Here is a 19980-nt window from a genome sequence, read left to right as displayed (position 1 = left end):
GGCGCCGTGGCATTTTACTTGATATTTGAACGAGAACGGGAGGTGCAGTGCGCACGCACAAGGAAACAAATGACGGGAGGAGGAAGAAAAGAGAAGAAGTGTATGTATTTGAAGCACAAAATTAAACAAGTGGCATCATACCAGCACTAATGCACTGGATCCCATCAGAACTCTGCAGTTAAGTGTGCTTGGGCGAGAGTAGTACTCGGATGGGTGACCTCTTTGGAAGTCCTCGTATCGCAACAATTTTTTTTAGATGGGTCGTTCGCCGTTACGCGCGACTGGAACTATGGTCCGCTGGTTTATACGCAAATGTGAGTCAAGAATCAGGGGCATTTTAATCGATATTAGAACGAGAAGGAGAGGTGCAGTGTGAACGCACATGGAAACAAATGATGGGAGGGGGGGAGGGAAGAAAGAGTGTATGTATTTTCAGCACGAAATTAAACAGGTGCGCTCAGACCAGCACAAATGCACCGGATCCCATCAGAACTCCGCAGTTAAGTCTGCTTTGGCGAAAGTAGTACAATGATGGGTTACCTCCTGGGAGGTTCTCGTATTGCACCCATTTTCTTTTTTTCAGATGTGTCGTTCGACTTTACGCGCGACTTTAATTATGGTCCGCAGATTTATTTGCAAATGTGAGTCACGGTGCCGTGGCATTTTACCTGATATTTGAACGAGAACGAGAGGTGCAGTGCGCACGCACAAGGAAACAAATGACGGGAGGGGGAAGAAAGGAGAAGGAGTTTATGTATTTGCAGCGCGAAATTAAACATGTGCGATCATACCAGCATAAATGCACCGGATCCCATCAGAACTCCGCAGTTAAGTGTGCTTTGGTGAAACTAGTACAATGATGGGTTACCTCGTGGGAAGTTCTCGTGTTGCACCCATTTTTTTTTTTCCAGATGTGTCGTTTGACGTTACGCGCGACTTTAATTATGGTCCACAGATTTATTCGCAAATGTGAGTCACGGCGCCGTGGCATTTTACTTGATATTTGAACGAGAACGAGAGGTGCAGTGCGCACGCACAAGGAAACAAATGACGGGAGGGAGAAGAAAGGAGACAGAGTTTATGTATTTGCAGCGCGAAATTAAACCGGTGCAATCATACCAGCACTAATGCACCGGATCCAATCAGAACTCCGCAGTTAAGTGTGCTTGGGCGAGATTAGTACTCGGATGGGTGACCTCATGGGAAGTCCTCGTGTCGCACTAATTTTTTTTTCAGACGGGTCGTTCGACGTTACGCGCGTCTGGAACTAGGGTCCGCTGGTTTATACGCAAATGTGAGTCAAGAAGCAGGGGCATTTTAATCGCTATTAGAACGAGAATGAGAGGTGAAGTGTGAACGCACAAGGAAACAAATGACGGGAGGGGGAAGAAATAAGGAGTGTATGTATTTACAGTAGAAAATTAAACAGTTGCGATCATACCAGCACTAAAGCTCTGGATCCCATCAGAACTCCGCAGTTAAGTGTGCTTGGGCGAGGGTAGTACTCGGATGGGTGACCACCTGGGAAGCCCTCGTGTTGCACCTATTTTTTTTCGGATCGGTTGTTCGACGTTACGCGCGAATGGAATTATAAACCGCTGGTTCATTTGTAAAAGTGAGTCACGGTGCCGGGGCATATTACTTGATATTAGAACGAGCAAGAGAGATGCAGAGTGCACGCACAAGAAAACAAATGATGGGAGGGGGGATGGAATGAGAAAGAATGTATGTATTTGCAGTGCGGAATGAAACATGAGGGATCATACCAGCACTAATGCAACGGATTCTATCAGAACTCCGTAGTTAAGGGTGCTTGGGAGAGAAAAGTACTCGGATGGGTGACCTCCTGCGAAGTCCTTATATTTCACCCATTTTCTTGGGAGATCCTCGTGTTGCACCCATCTTTTTGTAGATGATTCTTTCGACGTTACGGGCGACTTGATTTATGATCCGCAGGTTTATTCGCAAATGTGAGTCACGGCGCCGTGGCATTTTACTTGATATTAGAACGAGTACGGGAGGTGCAGTGCGCACGCGCAAGGAAACAAATGACGGGAGGAGGAAGAAAAGAGAAATAGTGTATGTATTTGAAGCGCAAAATTAAGCAAGTGGCATCATACCCGCACTAATGCACTGGATCCCATCGAAACTCTGCAATCAAGTGTGCTTGGGCGAGAGTAGTACTCGGATGGGTGACCTCTTGGAAAGTCCTCGTATCGCAACAATTTTTTTTCAGATGGGTCGTTCGACGTTACGCGCGACTGGAACTATGGTCCGCTGGTTTATACGCAAATGTGAGTCAAGGATTAGGGGCATTTTAAATGATATTAGAACGAGAAGGAGAGGTGCAGTGTGAACGCACAAGGAAACAAATGATGGGAGGGGGGGGAGGGAAGAAGGAGTGTATGTATTTTCGGCACGAAATTAAACAGGTGCAGTCATACCAGCACAAATGCACCGGATCCCATCAGAACTCTGCAGTTAAGTGTGCTTTGGCGAAAGTAGTACAATGATGGGTTACCTCCTGGAAAGTTCTCTTGTTGCACCCATTTTCTTTTTTTAAGATGTGCCATTCGACGTTACGCGCGACTTTAATTATGGTCTGCAGATTTATTCGCAAATGTGAGTCACGGCGCCGTGGCATTTTACTTGATATTTAAACGAGAACGAGAGGTGCAGTGCGCACGCACAAGGAAACAAATGACGGGAGGGGGAAGAAAGGAAAATGAGTTTATGTATTTGCAGCGCAAAATTAAACAGGTGCGATCATACCAGCACTAATGCACTGGATCCCATTAGAACTCCACAGTGAAGTGTGCTTCGGCGAGATTAGTACTCGGATGGGTGACCTCCTGGGAAGTCCTTGTGTCGCACCAATTTTTTTTCAGACGGGTCGTTCGACGTTACGCTCGTCTGGAACTAGGGTCCACTGGTTTATACGCAAATGTGAGTCAAGAAGCAGGGGCATTTTAATCGATATTAGAACGAGAATGAGAGGTGAAGTGTGAACGCACAATGAAACAAATGACGGGAGGGGGAAGAAATGAGAAGGAGTGTATGTATTTGCAGCGCGAAATTAAATAGGTGCGATCATACCAGCAGTAAAGCTCCGGATCCCATCAGAACTCCGCAGGTAAGTGTGCTTGGGCGAGGGTAGTACTCGGATGGGTGACCACTTGGGAAGCCGTCGTGTTGCACCTATTTTTTTTCGGATGGGTTGTTCGACGTTACGCGCGAATGGAATTATAAACTGCTGGTTCATTTACAAAGGTGAGTCACGGTGCCGGGGCATATTACTTGATATTAGAACGAGAAAGAGAGATACAAAGTGCACGCAAAAGGAAATAAATGACGGGAGGGGGGATTGAAGGAGAAAGAGAGTATGTATTTGCAGTGCAGAATGAAACATGAGGGATCATACCAGCACTAATGCAACGGATTCTATCAGAACTCCGCAGTTAAGGGTGCTTAGGCGAGAAAAGTACTCGGATGGGTGACCTCCTGCGAAGTCCTTATATTTCACCCATTTTCTTGGGAGGTTCTCGTGTTGCACCCATCTTTTTGCAGATGATTCTTTCGACATTACGCACGACTTGATTTATGGTCCGCAGATTTATTCGCAAATGTGAGTCACTGCGCCGTGGCATTTTACTTGATATTAGAACGAGTACGGGAGGTGCAGTGCGCACGAACAAGGAAACAAATGAAGGGAGGAGGAAGAAAAGAGAAGGATTGTATGTATTTGAAGCGCAATATTAAACAAGTGGCATCATACCAGCCCTAATGCATTAGATCCCATCATAACTCTGCAGTTAAGCGTGCTTGGGCGAGAGTAGTACTCGGATGGGTGACCTCTTGGGAAGTCCTCTTATCGCAACAATTTTTTTTCAGATGCGTCGTTCGACGTTACGCGCGACTGGAACTATGGTCCGCTGGTTTATACACAAATGTTAGTCAAGAATCAGGGGCATTTTAATCGATATTAGAACGAGAATGAGAGGTGTAGTGTGAACACACAAGGAAACAAATGATGGGAGGGGGGGAGGGAAGAATGAGTGTATGTATTTTCAGCACGAAATTAAACAGGTGCGGTCACACCAGCACAAATGCACCGGATCCCATCAGAACTCCGCAGTTAAGTGTGCTTTGGCGAAAGTAGTACAATGATGGGTTACCTCTTGGGAAGTTCTCGTGTTGCACCCATTTTCTTTTTTTCAAATGTGCCGTTCGACGTTACTCACGACTTTAATTATGGTACGCAGATTTATTCGCAAATGTGAGTCACAGCGCCGTGGCATTTTACTTGATATTTGAACGAGAACGAGACATGCAGTGCGCACGCAAAAGGAAAGAAATGACGGGAGGGGGAAGAAAGGAGAAGGAGTTTATCCATTTGCAGCGCGAAATTAAACAGGTGCGATCATACCAGCACTAATGCACCGGATCCCATCAGAACTCCGCAGTTAAGTGTGCTTGGGCGAGAGTAGTACTTGGATGAGTGACCTCCTGGGAAGTGCTCGTGTCGCACTAATTTTTTTTTCAGACGGGTCGTTCGACGTTACGCGCGACTGGAACTAGGGTCCACTGGTTTATACGTAAATGTGAGTCAAGAAGCAGGGGCATTTTAATCGATATTAGAACGAGAAGGAGAGATGCAGAATCCACACACAACGAAACAAATGACGGGAGGAGGGATGGAGGGAAAAAAAGTGTATGTATTTGCAGCGCAGAATGAAACATGAGCAATCATACCAGCACCAATGCAATGGATTCTATCAGAACTCCGTAAGTTAAGGGTGCTTGGGCGAGAGTAGCACTAGGATGGGTGACCTCCTGCGAAGTCCTTATATTTCACCCATTTTCTCAGGAAGTCCTCGTGTTGCACCCATTTTCTTTTTTTTCAGATGTGCCGTTCGACGTTACGCACGACTTTAATTATGGTCCGAAGATTTATTCGCAAATGTGAGTCATGGCACCGTGGCATTTTACTTGATATTTGAATGAGAACGAGAGGTGCAGTGCGCACGCACAAGGAAACAAATGACGGGAGGGGGAAGAAAGGAGAAGGAGTGCATGTATTTGCAGCGCGAAATTAAACAGGTGCGATCATACAAGCACTACAGCCCCGTATCCCATCAGAACTCCGCATTTAAGTGTGCTTGTGTGAGAGTAGTACTCAGATGGGTGACCACCTGGGAAGCCCTCGTGTTGCACCTATTTTTTTTCGGATGGATTGTTCGACATTACGCGCGAATGGAATTATAAACCGCTGGTTCATTTGCAAAGGTGAGTCATGGTGGGGGGGCATATTACTTGATATTAGAACGAGAAAGAGAGATGCAGAGTGCACGCACAAGGAAACAAATGACGGGAGGGGGGATGGGAGGAGAAAGAGTGTATGTATTTGCAGTGCAGAATGAAACATGAGGGATCATACCAGCACTAATGCAACGGATTCTATCAGAACTCAACAGTTAAGGGTGCTTGGGAGAGAAAAGTACTCGGATGGGTGACCTCCTGCGAAGTCCTTATATTTCACCCATTTTCTTGGGAGGTCCTCGTATTGCACCCATCTTTTTGCAGATGATTCTTGCGACGTTACGCTTGACTTGATTTATGGTCCGCAGGTTTATTCGCAAATGTGAGTCACGGCGCCGTGGCATTTTACTTGATATTAGAACGAGTACGGGAGGTGCAGTGCGCACGCACAAGGAAACAAATGACGGGAGGAGGAAGAAAAGAGAAGGAGTGTATGTATTTGAAGCGCAAAATTAAACAAGTGGCATCATACCAGCACTAATGCACTGGATCCCATCAGAACTCTGCAGTTAAGCGTGCTTGGGCAAGACTAGTACTCGGATGGGTGACCTCTTGAGAAGTCCTCGTATCGCAACAATTTTTTTTCAGATGGGTCGTTCGACGTTACACGCGACTGGAACTATGGTCCGCTGGTTTATACGCAAATGTGAGTCAAGAATCAGGGGCATTTTAATCGATATTAGAACGAGAAGGAGAGGTGCAGTGTGAACGCACAAGGAAACAAATGATGGGAGGGGGGGAGGGAAGAAGGAGTGTATATATTTTCAGCACGAAATTAAACAGGTACGGTCACACCAGCACAAATGCACCGGATCCCATAAGAACTCCGCAGTTAAGTGTGCTTTGGCGAAAGTAGTACAATGATGGGTTACCTCCTGGGAAGTTCTCGTATTGCACCCATTTTCTTTTTTTCAGATGGGCCGTTCGACGTTACGCGCGACTTGTATTATGGTCCTCAGGTTTATTCGCAAATGTGAGTCACGACGCTGTAGCATTTTACTTGATATTAGAACCAGAACGGGAGGTGCAGTGCGCACGCACAAGGAAACAAATGACGGGAGGGGGAAGAAAGGGGAATGAGTTTATGTATTTGCAGTGCAAAGTTAAACAGGTGCGATCATACCAGCACTAATGCACCGGATCCCATCAGAACTCCGCAGTCAAGTGTGTTTGAGCGAGATTAGTACTCGGATGGGTGACCTCCTGGGAAGTCCTCGTGTCGCACCAATTATTTTTCAGACGGGTTGTTCAACGTTATGCGCATCTGGAACTAGGGTTTGCTGGTTTATACACAAATATGAGTCAAGAAGCAGGGGCTTTTTAATCGATATTAGAACGAGAATGAGAGGTGAAGTGTGAACGCACAAGGAAACAAATGACGGGAGGGGGAAGAAAGGGGAAGGATTGTATGTATTTGCAGCGCAAAATTAAACAGGTGCGACCATACCAGCACTAAAACTCCGGATCCTATCAGAACTCCGCAGTTAAGTGTGCTTGGGCGAGGGTAGTACTCGGATGGGTGACCACTTGGGAAGCCCTCGTCTTGCACCTATTTTTTTCCGGATGGGTTGTTCGACGTTACGCGCGTATGGAATTATAATCCGCTGGTTCATTTGCAAATTTGAGTCACGGTGCCGGGGCATATTACTTGATATTAGAACGAGAAAGAGAGATGCAGAGTGCACGCACAAGGAAACAAATGACGGGAGGGGGGATGGAAAGAGAGAGAGTGTATGTATTTGTAGTGCAAAATGAAACATGAGGGATCATACCAGCACTAATGCAACGGATTCTATCAGAACTCAACAGTTAAGGGTGCTTGGGGCGAGAAAAGTACTCGGATGGGTGACCTCCTGCGAAGTCCTTATATTTCACCCATTTTCTTGGGAGGTCCTCGTGTTGCACCCATCTTTTTGCAGATGATTCTTTCGACGTTACGCGCGACTTGATTTATGGTCTGCAGGTTAATTCGCAAATGTGAGTCAAGGCGCCGTGGCATTTTACTTGATATTAGAACGAGAACGGGAGGTGCAGTGCGCACGTACAAGGAAACAAATGACGGGAGGGGGAAGAAAGGGGAATGAGTTTATGTATTTACAGCGCAAAATTAAACAAGTGCGATCATACCAGCACTAATGCACCGGATCCCATCAAAACTCCGCAATGAAGTGTGCTTGGGCGAGATTAGTACTCGGATGGGTGACCTCTTGGGAAGTCCTCGTGTCGCACTAATTTTTTTTTTCAAACTGGTCGTTCGACGTTACTCGCGACTGGAACTAGGGTCCACTGGTTTATACGCAAATGTGAGTCAAGAAGCAGGGGCATTTTAATCGATATTAGAACGAGAAGGAGAGATGGAGAGTGCACGCACAAGGAAACAAATGATGGGGAGGGGGATGGAGGGAGAAAAAGTGTATGTATTTGCAGCGCAGAATGAAACATGAGCAATCATACCAGCACTAATGCAACGGATTCTATCAGAACCCTGCAAGTTAAGGGTGCTTCGGCGAGAGTAGTACTAGCATGGGTTACCTCCTGCGAAGTCCTTATATTTCACTCATTTTCTTGTGAAGTCCTCGTGTTGCACCCATTTTTTTGCAGATGATTCTTTCGACGTTACGCGCGACTTGAATTATGGTCCTCAGGTTTATTAGCAAATGTGAGTCACGGCACCGTAGTATTTTACTTGATATTAGAACGAGCACGGGAGGTGCAGTGCGCACTTACAAGGAAACAAATGACGGGAGGGGGAAGAAAGGAGAAGGAGTTTATGTATTTGCAGCGCGAAATTAAACGGGTGCGATCATACCAGCACTAATGCACTGGATCCCATCAGAACTTTGCAGTTAAGTGTGCTTGGGCGAGAGTATTACTGGGATGGGTGACCTCCTTGGAAATCCTTGTGTTGCACCAATTTTTTTTCAGACGGGTCGTTCGATGTTACGCGCGACTGGAACTATGGTCCGCTGGTTTATACTCAAATGTGAGTCAAGAATCAGGGGTATTTTAATCGATTTTAGAACGAGAAGGAGAGGTGAAGTGTGAACGCACAAGGAAACAAATGACGGAAGGGGGAAGAAATGAGAAGGAGTGTATGTATTTGCAGCACGAAATTAAACAGGTGCGATCACACCAGCACAAATGCACCGGGTCCCATCAGAACTCCGCAGTTAAGTGTGCTTTGGCAAAAGTAGTACAATGATGGGTTACCTCCTGGGAAGTTCTCGTGTTGCACCAATTTTCTTTTTTTCAGATGTGCCGTTCGACGTTACGCGCGACTTTAATTATGGTCCGCAGATTTATTCACAAATGTGAGTCACGGCGCCGTGGCATTTTACTTGATATTTGAACGAGAACGAGAGGTGCAGTGCGCACGCACAAGGAAACAAATGACGGGAGGGGGAAGAAAGGAGAAGGAATGTATGTATTTGCATCGCGAAATTAAACAGGTGCGATCATACCAGCACTAATGCAACGGATTCTATCAGAATTCCGTAGGTAAGGGTGCTTAGGCGAGAGTAGTACTAGCATGGGTTACCTCCTGCGAAGTCCTTATATTTGACCCATTTTCTTGTGAAGTCCTCGTGTTGCACCCATTTTTTTGCAGATGATTCTTTCGACGTTACGCGCGACTTGTATCATGGTCCTCAGGTTTATTCGCAAATGTGAGTCACGGCGCTTTAGCATTTTACTTGATATTAGAACAAGAACGGAAGGTGCAGTGCGCACGCACAAGGAAACAAATGACGGGACGGGGAAGAAAGGGGAATGAGTTTATGTATTTGCAGTGCAAAATTAAACAGGTGCGATCATACCAGCACTAATGCACCGGATCCCATCAGAACTCCGCAGTGAAGTGTGCTTGGGCGAGATTAGTACTCGGATGGGTGACCTCCTGGGAAGTCCTCGTGTCGCACCAATTTTTTTTCAGACGGGTCGTTCGACGTTACGCGCGTCTGGAACTAGGGTCCGCTGGTTTATACGCAAATGTGAGTCAAGAAGCAGGGGCATTTTAATCGATATTAGAACGAGAATGAGAGGTGAAGTGTGAACGCACAAGGAAACAAATGATCGGAAGGGGAAGAATGGAGAAGGAGTGTATGTATTTCCAGCGCGAAATTAAACAGGTGCGATCATACCAGCACTAAAGCTCCGGATCCCATCAGAACCCCGTAGTTAAGTGTGCTTGGGCGAGGGTAGTACTCGGATGGGTGACCACTTGGGAATCCCTCGTGTTGCACCTTTTTTTTTTTGGATGGGTTGTTCGACGTTACGCGCGAATGGAATTATAATCCGCTGGTTCATTTGCAAAGGTGAGTCACGGTACCGGGGCATATTACTTGATATTAGAACGAGAAAGAGAGATGAAGAGTGCACGCACAAGGAAACAAATGACGGGAGGAGGGATGGAAGGAGAAAGAATGTATGTATTTGCAGTGCACAATGAAACTTGAGGGATCATACCAGCACTAATGCAACGGATTCTATCAGAACTCAGCAGTTAAGGGTGCTTGGGCGAGAGTAGTACTCGGATGGGTGACCACTTGGGAAGTCCTCGTGTTGCACCCATCTTTTTGCAGATGATTCTTTCGACGTTACGCGCAACTTGATTTATGGTCCGCAGGTTTATTCGCAAATGTGAGTCACGGCGCCGTGGCAATTTACTTAATATTAGAACGAGTACGGGAGGTGCAGTGCGCACGCACAAGGAAACAAATGACGGGAGGAGGAAGAAAAGAGAAGGAGTGTATGTATTTGAAGCGCAAAATTAAACAAGTGGAATCATACCAGCACTAATGCACTGGATCCCATCAGAACTCTGCAGTTAAGCGTGCTTGGGCAAGACTAGTACTCGGATGGGTGACCTCTTGAGAAGTCCTCGTATCGCAACAATTTTTTTTCAGATGGGTCGTTCGACGTTACGCGCGACTGGAACTATGGTCCGCTGGTTTATACGCAAATGTGAGTCAAGAATCAAGGGCATTTTAATCGATATTAGAACGAGAAGGAGAGGTGCAGTGTGAACGCACAAGGAAACAAATGATGGGAGGGGGGGAGGGAAGAAGGAGTGTATGTATTTTCAGCACGAAATTAAACAGGTACGATCACACCAGCACAAATGCACCGGATCCCATCAGAACTCCGCAGTTAAGTGTGCTTTGGCGAAAGTAGTACAATGATGGGTTACCTCCTGGGAAGTTCTCGTATTGCACCCATTTTCTTTTTTTCAGATGGGCCGTTCGACGTTACGCGCGACTTGTATTATGGTCCTCAGGTTTATTCGCAAATGTGAGTCACGGCGCTGTAGCATTTTACTTGATATTAGAACCAGAACGGGAGGTGCAGTGCGCACGCACAAGGAAACAAATGACGGGAGGGGGAAGAAAGGGGAATGAGTTTATGTATTTGCAGTGCAAAGTTAAACAGGTGCGATCATACCAGCACTAATGCACCGGATCCCATCAGAACTCTGCAGTCAAGTGTGTTTGAGCGAGATTAGTACTCGGATGGGTGACCTCCTGGGAAGTCCTCGTGTCGCACCAATTATTTTTCAAACGGGTTGTTCGACGTTATGCGCATCTGGAACTAGGGTCCGCTGGTTTATACACAAATATGAGTCAAGAAGCAGGGGCTTTTTAATCGATATTAGAACGAAAATGAGAGGTGAAGTGTGAACGCACAAGGAAACAAATGACGGGAGGGGGAAGAAAGGGGAAGGATTGTATGTATTTGCAACGCAAAATTAAACAGGTGCGACCATACCAGCACTAAAACTGCGGATCCTATCAGAACTCCGCAGTTAAGTGTGCTTGGGCGAGGGTAGTACTCGGATGGGTGACCACTTGGGAAGCCCTCGTGTTGCACCTATTTTTTTCCGGATGGGTTGTTCGACGTTACGCGCGAATGGAATTATAATCCGCTGGTTCATTTGCAAAGGTGAGTCACGGTGTCGGGGCATATTACTTGATATTAGAACGAGAAAGAGAGATGCAGAGTGCACGCACAAGGAAACAAATGACGGGAGGGGGGATGGAAAGAGAGAGAGTGTATGTATTTGCAGTGCAAAATGAAACATGAGGGATCATACCAGCACTAATGCAACGGATTCTATCAGAACTCAACAGTTAAGGGTGCTTGGGGCGAGAAAAGTACTCGGATGGGTGACCTCCTGCGAAGTCCTTATATTTCACCCATTTTCTTGGGAGGTCCTCGTGTTGCACCCATCTTTTTGCAGATGATTCTTTCGACGTTATGCGCGACTTGATTTATGGTCTGCAGGTTTATTCGCAAATGTGAGTCATGGCGCCGTGGCATTTTACTTGATATTAGAACGAGAACGGGAGGTGCAGTGCGCACTCACAAGGAAACAAATGACGGGAGGGGGAAGAAAGGGGAATGAGTTTATGTATTTATAGCGCAAAATGAAACAAGTGCGATTATACCAGCACTAATGCACCGGATCCCATCAAAACTCCGCAATGAAGTGTGTTTGGGCGAGATTAGTACTCGGATGGGTGACCTCCTGGGAAGTCCTCGTGTCGCACTAATTTTTTTTTTCAAACTGGTCGTTCGACGTTACTCGCGACTGGAACTAGGGTCCACTGGTTTATACGCAAATGTGAGTCAAGAAGCATGGGCATTTTAATCGATATTAGAACGAGAAGGAGAGATTGAGTGTGCACGCACAAGGAAACAAATGATGGGAGGGGGGATGGAGGGAGAAAAAGTGTATGTATTTGCAGCGCAGAATGAAACATGAGCAATCATACCAGCACTAATGCAACGGATTCTATCAGAACTCTGCAAGTTAAGGGTGCTTCGGCGAGAGTAGTACTAGCATGGGTTACCTCCTGCGAAGTCCTTATATTTCACTCATTTTCTTGTGAAGTCCTCGTGTTGCACCCATTTTTTTGCAGATGATTCTTTCGACGTTACGCGCGACTTGAATTATGGTGCTCAGGTTTATTCGCAAATGTGAGTCATGGCACCGTAGTGTTTTACTTGATATTAGAATGAGCACGAGAGGTGCAGTGCGCACGCACAAGGAAACAAATGACGGGAGGGGGAAGAAAGGAGAAGGAGTTTATGTATTTGCAGCGCGAAATTTAACGGGTGCGATCATACCAGCACTAATGCACTGGATCCCATCAGAACTTTGCAGTTAAGTGTGCTTGGGTGAGAGTATTACTGGGATGGGTGACCTCCTTGGAAGTCCTTGTGTTGCACCAATTTTTTTTCAGACGGGTCGTTCGATGTTACGCGCGACTGGAACTATGGTCCGCTGGTTTATACTCAAATGTGAGTCAAGAATCAGGGGTATTTTAATCGATTTTAGAACGAGAAGGAGAGGTGAAGTGTGAACGCACAAGGAAACAAATGACGGGAGGGGGAAGAAATGAGAAGGAGTGTATGTATTTGCAGCACGAAATTAAACAGGTGCGATCACACCAGCACAAATGCACCGGATCCCATCAGAACTCCGCAGTTAAGTGTGCTTTGGCGAAAGTAGTACAATGATGGGTTACCTCCTGGGAAGTTCTCGTGTTGCACCCATTTTCTTTTTTTCAGATGTGCCGTTCGATGTTACGCGCGACTTTAATTATGGTCTGCAGATTTATTCGCAAATGTGAGTCACGGCGCCGTGGCATTTTACTTGATATTTGAACGAGAACGAGAGGTGCAGTGCGCACGCACAAGGAAACAAATGACGGGAGGGGGAAGAAAGGAGGAGTGTATGTATTTGCAGCGCGAAATGAAACAGGTGCGATCATACCAGCACTAATGCAACGGATTCTATCAGAACTCCGTAGGTAAGGGTGCTTGGGCGAGAGTAGTACTAGCATGGGTTACCTCCTGCGAAGTCCTTATATTTCACCCATTTTCTTGTGAAATCCTCGTGTTGCACCCATTTTTTTGCAGATGATTCTTTCGACGTTACGCGCGAGTTGAATTATGATCCTCAGGTTTATTCGCAAATGTGAGTCAGACGCTGTAGAATTTTACTTGATATTAGAACGAGAACGGGAGGTGCAGTGCGCACGCACATGGAAACAAATGACGGGAGGGGGAAGAAAGGAGAATGAGTTTATGTATTTGCTGCGCAAAATTAAACAGGTGCGATCATACCAGCACTAATGCACCGAATCCCATCAGAGCTCTGCAGTTATGTGTGCTCGGGCGAGATTAGTGCTCGAATGGGTGATCTCCTGCGAAGTCCTTATATTTCACCCATTTTCTTGCGAGGTCCTCGTGTTGCACCCATCTTTTTGCAGATGATTCTTTCGACGTTACGCGCGACTTGATTTATGGTCCGCAGGTTTATTCGCAAATGTGAGTCACGGCGCCGTGGCATTTTACTTGATATTAGAACGAGTATGGGAGGTGCAGTGCGCACGCACAAGGAAACAAATGACGGGAAGAGGAAGAAAAGAGAAGGAGTGTATGTATTTGAAGCGCAAATTTAAACAAGTGGCATCATACCAGCACTAATGCCCTGGATCCCATCAGAACTCTGCAGTTAAGTGTGCTTGGGCGAGTGTAGTACTCGGATGGGTGACCTCTTGAGAAGTCCTCGTATAGCAACAATTTTTTTTCAGATGGGTCGTTCGACATTACGCACGACTGGAACTATGGTCCGCTGGTTTATACGCAAATTTTAGTCAAGAATCAGGGGCATTTTAATTGATATTAGAACGATAAGGAGAGGTGCAGTGTGAACGCACAAGGAAACAAATGATGGGAGGGGGGGAGGGAAGAAGGAGTGTATGTATTTTCAGCACGAAATTAAACAGGTGCGGTCACACCAGCACAAATGCACCGGATCCCATCAGAACTCCGCAGTTAAGTGTGCTTTGGCGAAAGTAGTACAATGATGGGTTACCTCTTGGGAAGTTCTCGTGTTGCACCCATTTTCTTTTTTTCAGATGTGCCATTCGACGTTACGCGCGACTTTAATTATGGTCCGCAGATTTATTCGCAAATGTAAGTCACAGCGCCGTGGCATTTTACTTGATATTTGAACGAGAACGAGAGGTGCAGTGCGCACGCACAAGGAAACAAATGACGGGAGGGGGAAGAAAGGAGAAGGAGTTTATGTATTTGCAGCGCAAAATTAAACAGGTGCGATCATAAGAGCACTAATGCACCGGAATTAGAGTCCATTGGTTTATACGCAAATGTGAGTCAAGAAGCTGGGGCATTTTAATCGATATTAGAACGAGAAGGAGAGATGCAGAGTGCACGCACAAGGAAACAAATGACGGGAGGGGGGATGGAGGGAGAAAAAGTGTATGTATTTGTAGCGCAGAATGAAACATGAGCAATCATACCAGCACCAATGCAACGGATTCTATCAGAACTCCGCAAGTTAAGGGTGCTTGGGCGAGAGTAGCACTAGGATGGTGACCTCCTGCGAAGTCTTTATATTTCACCCATTTTCTTAGGAAGTCCAAGTGTTGCACCCAGTTTTTTGCAGATGATTCTTTCGACGATACACGCGACTTGATATTAGAACGAGTTTTTTCACAAATGTGAGTCACGGCACCGTAGCATTTTACTTGATATTAGAACGAGCACGAGAGGTGCAGTGCGCACGCACAAGGAAACAAATGACGGGAGGGGGAAGAAAAGAGAAGGAGTTTATGTATTTGCAGCGCGAAATTAAACGGGTGCGATCATACCAGCACTAATGCACCAGATCCCATCAGAACTCCGCAGTTAAGTGTGCTTGGACGAGAGTAATACTCGGATGGGTGACCTCTTGGGAAGTCCTCGTGTCGCACCAATTTATTTTCAGACGGGTCGTTCGACGTTACGCGCGACTAGAACTAGGGTCCACTGGTTTATACGCAAATGTGAGTCAAGAAACAGGGGCATTTCAATCGATATTAGAACGAGAAGGAGAGATGCAGAGTGCACGCACAAGGAAACAAATGACGGGAGGGGGGATGGAGGGTGCTTGGGCGAGAGTAGCACTAGGATGGGTGACCTCCTGCGAAGTCCTTATATTCCAAACATTTTCTTAGGAAGTCCTCGTGTTGCACCCATTTTTTTTACAGATGATTCTTTTGACATTATGCGCGACTTGAATTATGGTCCTCAGGTTTAGTCGCAAATGTGAGTCACGGCGCTGTAGCATTTTACTTGATATTAGAACGAGAACGGGAGCTGCAGTGCGCACGCACAAGGAAACAAATGACGAGAGGGGGATGAAAGGGGAATGAGTTTATGTATTTGCAGCAGGAAATTAAACAGGTGCAATCATTCCAGCAGTAATGCACTCGATCCCACCAGAACTCCGCAGTTAAGTGTGCTTGGGCGAGAGTAGTACTCGGATGGGTGACCTCTTGGGAAGTCCTCGTGTCGCACCAATTTTTTTTCAAACGGGTCGTTCGACGTTACGCGCGACTGGAACTAGGGTCCGCTGGTTTATACGCAAATGTGAGTCAAGAAGCAGGGGCATTTTAATCGATATTAGAACGAGAATGAGAGGTGAAGTGTGAACGCACAAGGAAACAAATGACCGGAGGGGGAAGAAAGGAGAAGGAGTGTATGTATTTGCAGCGCGAAATTAAACAGGTGCGATCATACCAGCACTAAAGCCTCGGATCCCATCAGAACTCCGCACTTAAGTGTCCTTGGGCAAGAGTAGTACTCGGATGGGTGACAACTTTGGAAGTCCTCGCGTTGCACTTATTTTTTTCGGATGGGTTGTTCGACGTTACGCGCGAATGGAATTATAAACCGCTGGTTCATTTGCAAAGGTGAGTCACTGTGCCGGGGCATATTACTTGATATTAGAACGAGAAAGAGAGATGCAGAGTGCATGCACAAGGAAACAAATGACGGGAGGGGGGATGGAAGGAGAAAGAGTGTATGTATTTGCAGTGCAGAATAAAACATGAGGGATCATACCAGCACTAATGCAACGGATTCTATCAGAACTCCGCAGTTAAGGGTGCTTGGGCGAGAAAAGTACTCGGATGGGTGACCTCCTGTGAAGTCCTTATATTTCACCCATTTTCCTAGAAAGTCCTCGTGTTGCACCCATTTTTTTGCAGATGATTCTTTCGACGTTACGCGCGACTTGAATTGTGGTCCTCAGGTTTATTCGCAAATGTGAGTCACGGCGCCGTGACATTTTACTTGATATTAGAACGAGAACAGGAGGTGCAGTGTGCACGCACAAGGAAACAAATGACGGGAGGGGGAAGAAAGGGGAATGAGTTTATGTATTTGCAGCGCGAAATTAAACAGGTGCGATCATACCAGCACTAATGCACCGGATCCCATCAGAACTCCGCAGTTATGTGTGCTTGGGCGAGATTAGTACTCGGATGGATGACCTCTTGGGAAGTCCTCGTGTCGCACCAATTTTTTTCAGACGGGTCGTTCAACGTTACACACGTCTGGAACTAGGGTCCGCTGGTTTATACGCAAATCTGAGTCAAGAAGCAGGGGCATTTTAATCGATATTAGAACGAGAATGAGAGGTGAAGTGTGAACGCACATGGAAACAAATGACGGGAGGGGGAAGAAAAGAGAAGGAGTGTATGTATTTGCAGCGTGAATCTAAACAGGTCCGATCATACCAGCACTAAAGCTCCGGATCCCATCAGAACTCCGTAGTTAAGTGTGCTTGGGCGAGAGTAGTACTCGGATGGGTGACCACTTGGGAAGCCCTCGTGTTGCACCAATTTTTTTTCGGATGGGTTGTTCGACGTTACGCGCGAATGGAATTATAAACCGCTGGTTCATTTGCAAAGGTGAGTCACGGTGCCGGGGCATATTACTTGATATTAGAACGAGAAAGAGAGATGCATAGTGCACGCACAAGGAAACAAATGACGGGAGGGGGGATGGAAGGAGAAAGAGTGTATGTATTTGCAGTGCATAATGAAACATGAGGGATCATACCAGCACTAATACAACGGATTCTATCAGAACTCCGTAGGTAAGAGTGCTTGGGCGAGAGTAGTACTAGCATGGGTTACCTCCTGCGAAGTCCTTATATTTCACCCATTTTCTTGTGAAGTCCTCGTGTTGCACCCATTTTTTTGCAAATAATTCTTTTGACGTTACGCGCGACTTGAATTATGGTCCTCAGGTTTATTCGCAAATGTGAGTCACGGCGCCGTGGCATTTTACTTGATATTAGAACGAGAACGGGAGGTGCAGTGCGCACGCACAAGGAAACAAATGACGGGAGGGGGAAGAAAGGGGAATGAGTTTATGTATTTGTAGCGCAAAATTAAACGGGTTCGATCATACCAGCACAAATGCACCGGATCCCATCAGAACTCCGCAGTTAAGTGTTCTTTGGCGAAAGTAGTACAGTGATGGGTTATCTCGTGGGAAGTTCTCGTGTTGCTCCCATTTTCTTTTTTTCAGATGTGTCGTACGACGTTACGCGCTACTTTTATTATGGTCTGCGGATTTATTCGTAAATGTGAGTCACGGTGTCGTGGCATTTTACTTGATATTTGAACGAGAACGAGAGGTGCAGTGTGCACGCACAAGGAAACAAATGACGGGAGGGGTAAGAAAGGAGAAGGAGTTTATGTATTTGCAGCGCAAAATTAAACAAGTGCGATCATACTAGCACTAATGCACCGGATCCCATCAGAACTCTGCAGTTAAGTGTGCATGGGCGAGAGTAGTACTCCGATGGGTGACCTCTTGGGAAGTCCTCGTGTCGCACTAATTTTTTTTTTAGACGGGTCGTTCGACGTTACGCGCGACTGGAACTAGGGTCCACTAGTTTATACGCAAATATGAGTCAAGAAGCAGGGGCATTTTAATCGATATTAGAACGAAAAGGAGAGATGCAGAGTGCACGCACAAGGAAACAAATGACGGGAGGGGGGATGGGGGGAGAAAACGTGTTTGTATTTGCAGCGCAGAATGAAACATGAGCAATCATACCAGCACCAATGCAACGGATTCTATCAGAACTCCGCAAGTTAAGGGTGCTTGGGCGAGAGTAGCACTAGGATGGGTGACCTCATGCGAAGTCCTTATATTTCACCCATTTTCTTAGGAAGTCCTCGTCTTCCACCCATTTTTTTGCAGATTATTCTTTCGACGATATGCGCGACTTGAATTATGGTCCTCAAGTTTATTCGCAAATGTGAGTCACGGCACCGTAGCATTTTACTTTATATTAGAAGGAGCACGGGAGGTGCAGTGCGCACGCACAAGGAAACAAATGACGGGAGGGGGAAGAAAGGAGAAGGAGTTTATGTATTTGCAGCGCGGAATTAAATGGGTGCGATCATACCAGCACTAATGCACTGGATCCCGTCAGAACTCTGCAGTAAAGTGTGCTTTGGCGAGAGTAGTACTCGGATTGGTGATCTTCTGGGAAGTCCTCGTGTCGCACCAATTTTTTTTCAGACGAGTCGTTCGACTTTACGCGCGACTGGAACTAGGGTCCGCTGGTTTATACGCAAATGTGAGTCAAGAAGCATGGGCATTTTAATCGATATTAGAACGAGAAGGAGATGTGCAGTGTGAATGCACAAGGAAACAATTGATGGGAGGGGGAAGGAAGGAGAAAGAGTGTATGTATTTTCAGCAAGAAATGAAACAGGTGCGATCATACCAGTACTAATGCAACGGATTCTATCAGAACTCCGTAGGTAAGGGTGCTTGGGCGAGAGTTGTACTAGCATGGGTTACCTCCTGCGAAGTCCTTATATTTCACCCATTTTCTTGTGAAGTCCTCGTGTTGCACCTATTTTTTTGCAGATGATTCTTTCGACGTTACGCGCGACTTGAATTATGGTCCTCAGGTTTATTCGCAAATGTGAGTCACGGCGCCGTGGCATTTTAATCGATATTAGAACGAGAAGGAGAGGTACAGTGCGCACGCACAAGGAAACAAATGACGGGAGGGGGAAGAAAGGGGAATGAGTTTATGTATTTGTAGCGCAAAATTAAACTGGTGCGATCATACCAGCACTATTGCACCGGATCCCATCAGAACTCCGCAGTTAAGTGTGCTTGGGCGAGATTAGTACTCGGATGGTTGACCTCCTGGGAAGTCCTCGTGTCGCACCAATTTCTTTTCAGACGGGTCGTTCGACGTTAGGCGCGTCTGGAACTAGGGTCCGCTGGTTTATATGCAAATGTGAGTCAATAAGCAGGGGCATTTTAATCGATATTAGAACGAGAATGAGAGGTGAAGTGTTAACACACAAGGATACAAATGACGGGAGGGGGAAGAAAGGAGAAGGAGTGTATGTATTTGCAGCGCGAAATTAAACAGGTGCGATCATACCAACACTAAAGCCCCGGATCCCATCAGAACTCTGCAGTTAAGCGTGCTAGGGCGAGAGTAGTACTCGGATGGGTGACAACTTGGGAAGCCCTCGTGTTGCACCAATTTTTTTTCGGATGGGTTGTTCGACGTTATGCGCGAATGGAATTATAAACCGTTGGTTCATTTGCAAAGGTGAGTCACGTTGCCGGGGCATATTACTTGATATTAGAACGAGAAAGAGAGATGCAGAGTGCACGCACAAGGAAACAAATGATGGGAGGGGGGATGGAAGGAGAAAGAGTGTATGTATTTGTAGTGCAGAATGAAACATGAGGGATCATACCAGCACTAATGCAACGGATTCTATCAGAACTCCGCAGTTAAGGGTGCTTGGGCGA

The 19980-nt window shown here is 46.3% G+C and overlaps 7 non-coding genes and 33 pseudogenes across 7 annotated transcripts; all 40 read left to right on the top strand.

Annotated features, from left to right (window-relative positions):
* Positions 1-128: 128 nt before the first annotated feature.
* LOC148244613 (5S ribosomal RNA) lies at positions 129-246 on the top strand (annotated as a pseudogene).
* A 203-nt stretch (positions 247-449) lies between these two features.
* LOC148244612 (5S ribosomal RNA) lies at positions 450-568 on the top strand (annotated as a pseudogene).
* A 209-nt stretch (positions 569-777) lies between these two features.
* LOC148244611 (5S ribosomal RNA) lies at positions 778-896 on the top strand (annotated as a pseudogene).
* Positions 897-1105: 209 nt separating this feature from the next.
* On the top strand, positions 1106-1224 carry LOC148244610 (5S ribosomal RNA; annotated as a pseudogene).
* A 203-nt stretch (positions 1225-1427) lies between these two features.
* Positions 1428-1546, top strand: LOC148244609 (5S ribosomal RNA). The gene has a single exon (XR_015814372.1). It is a non-coding gene; the product is annotated as a 5S ribosomal RNA (ribosomal RNA).
* An 884-nt stretch (positions 1547-2430) lies between these two features.
* On the top strand, positions 2431-2549 carry LOC148244608 (5S ribosomal RNA; annotated as a pseudogene).
* A 209-nt stretch (positions 2550-2758) lies between these two features.
* On the top strand, positions 2759-2877 carry LOC148244607 (5S ribosomal RNA; annotated as a pseudogene).
* Positions 2878-3082: 205 nt separating this feature from the next.
* On the top strand, positions 3083-3201 carry LOC148244606 (5S ribosomal RNA; annotated as a pseudogene).
* Positions 3202-4084: 883 nt separating this feature from the next.
* Positions 4085-4203, top strand: LOC148244605 (5S ribosomal RNA; annotated as a pseudogene).
* A 209-nt stretch (positions 4204-4412) lies between these two features.
* LOC148244604 (5S ribosomal RNA) lies at positions 4413-4531 on the top strand. The gene has a single exon (XR_015815083.1). It is a non-coding gene; the product is annotated as a 5S ribosomal RNA (ribosomal RNA).
* Positions 4532-5098: 567 nt separating this feature from the next.
* Positions 5099-5217, top strand: LOC148244603 (5S ribosomal RNA; annotated as a pseudogene).
* Positions 5218-5778: 561 nt separating this feature from the next.
* LOC148244602 (5S ribosomal RNA) lies at positions 5779-5896 on the top strand (annotated as a pseudogene).
* A 204-nt stretch (positions 5897-6100) lies between these two features.
* LOC148244601 (5S ribosomal RNA) lies at positions 6101-6219 on the top strand (annotated as a pseudogene).
* A 209-nt stretch (positions 6220-6428) lies between these two features.
* On the top strand, positions 6429-6547 carry LOC148244600 (5S ribosomal RNA; annotated as a pseudogene).
* Positions 6548-6752: 205 nt separating this feature from the next.
* LOC148244599 (5S ribosomal RNA) lies at positions 6753-6871 on the top strand. The gene has a single exon (XR_015814797.1). It is a non-coding gene; the product is annotated as a 5S ribosomal RNA (ribosomal RNA).
* Positions 6872-7432: 561 nt separating this feature from the next.
* On the top strand, positions 7433-7551 carry LOC148244598 (5S ribosomal RNA; annotated as a pseudogene).
* Positions 7552-8114: 563 nt separating this feature from the next.
* Positions 8115-8233, top strand: LOC148244597 (5S ribosomal RNA; annotated as a pseudogene).
* Positions 8234-8438: 205 nt separating this feature from the next.
* LOC148244596 (5S ribosomal RNA) lies at positions 8439-8557 on the top strand (annotated as a pseudogene).
* Positions 8558-9120: 563 nt separating this feature from the next.
* On the top strand, positions 9121-9239 carry LOC148244595 (5S ribosomal RNA). Its single transcript, XR_015815918.1, has one exon. It is a non-coding gene; the product is annotated as a 5S ribosomal RNA (ribosomal RNA).
* Positions 9240-9444: 205 nt separating this feature from the next.
* Positions 9445-9563, top strand: LOC148244594 (5S ribosomal RNA). The gene has a single exon (XR_015815889.1). It is a non-coding gene; the product is annotated as a 5S ribosomal RNA (ribosomal RNA).
* Positions 9564-9769: 206 nt separating this feature from the next.
* On the top strand, positions 9770-9888 carry LOC148244593 (5S ribosomal RNA; annotated as a pseudogene).
* Positions 9889-10093: 205 nt separating this feature from the next.
* On the top strand, positions 10094-10212 carry LOC148244592 (5S ribosomal RNA; annotated as a pseudogene).
* Positions 10213-10416: 204 nt separating this feature from the next.
* On the top strand, positions 10417-10535 carry LOC148244591 (5S ribosomal RNA; annotated as a pseudogene).
* Positions 10536-10744: 209 nt separating this feature from the next.
* On the top strand, positions 10745-10863 carry LOC148244590 (5S ribosomal RNA; annotated as a pseudogene).
* A 205-nt stretch (positions 10864-11068) lies between these two features.
* Positions 11069-11187, top strand: LOC148244589 (5S ribosomal RNA). The gene has a single exon (XR_015814661.1). It is a non-coding gene; the product is annotated as a 5S ribosomal RNA (ribosomal RNA).
* A 561-nt stretch (positions 11188-11748) lies between these two features.
* Positions 11749-11867, top strand: LOC148244588 (5S ribosomal RNA; annotated as a pseudogene).
* Positions 11868-12430: 563 nt separating this feature from the next.
* On the top strand, positions 12431-12549 carry LOC148244587 (5S ribosomal RNA; annotated as a pseudogene).
* Positions 12550-12754: 205 nt separating this feature from the next.
* Positions 12755-12873, top strand: LOC148244586 (5S ribosomal RNA; annotated as a pseudogene).
* Positions 12874-13787: 914 nt separating this feature from the next.
* Positions 13788-13905, top strand: LOC148244585 (5S ribosomal RNA; annotated as a pseudogene).
* A 204-nt stretch (positions 13906-14109) lies between these two features.
* LOC148244584 (5S ribosomal RNA) lies at positions 14110-14228 on the top strand (annotated as a pseudogene).
* A 757-nt stretch (positions 14229-14985) lies between these two features.
* On the top strand, positions 14986-15104 carry LOC148244583 (5S ribosomal RNA; annotated as a pseudogene).
* A 467-nt stretch (positions 15105-15571) lies between these two features.
* On the top strand, positions 15572-15690 carry LOC148244582 (5S ribosomal RNA; annotated as a pseudogene).
* Positions 15691-15895: 205 nt separating this feature from the next.
* LOC148244581 (5S ribosomal RNA) lies at positions 15896-16014 on the top strand (annotated as a pseudogene).
* A 559-nt stretch (positions 16015-16573) lies between these two features.
* Positions 16574-16692, top strand: LOC148244580 (5S ribosomal RNA; annotated as a pseudogene).
* A 204-nt stretch (positions 16693-16896) lies between these two features.
* Positions 16897-17015, top strand: LOC148244579 (5S ribosomal RNA; annotated as a pseudogene).
* A 560-nt stretch (positions 17016-17575) lies between these two features.
* Positions 17576-17694, top strand: LOC148244578 (5S ribosomal RNA; annotated as a pseudogene).
* A 209-nt stretch (positions 17695-17903) lies between these two features.
* Positions 17904-18022, top strand: LOC148244577 (5S ribosomal RNA; annotated as a pseudogene).
* Positions 18023-18584: 562 nt separating this feature from the next.
* LOC148244576 (5S ribosomal RNA) lies at positions 18585-18703 on the top strand (annotated as a pseudogene).
* Positions 18704-19262: 559 nt separating this feature from the next.
* Positions 19263-19381, top strand: LOC148244575 (5S ribosomal RNA). Its single transcript, XR_015815787.1, has one exon. It is a non-coding gene; the product is annotated as a 5S ribosomal RNA (ribosomal RNA).
* Positions 19382-19586: 205 nt separating this feature from the next.
* LOC148244574 (5S ribosomal RNA) lies at positions 19587-19705 on the top strand (annotated as a pseudogene).
* The last annotated feature ends 275 nt before the right edge of the window (positions 19706-19980 follow it).

This window comes from Carica papaya, chromosome 8 (assembly GCF_054855325.1).
Source record: "Carica papaya isolate Zhongbai chromosome 8, ASM5485532v1, whole genome shotgun sequence".
Taxonomy (NCBI): domain Eukaryota; kingdom Viridiplantae; phylum Streptophyta; class Magnoliopsida; order Brassicales; family Caricaceae; genus Carica; species Carica papaya.
Note: the sequence above shows the minus strand (reverse complement) of the source record. Positions and strands in the feature narration are given on the sequence as shown.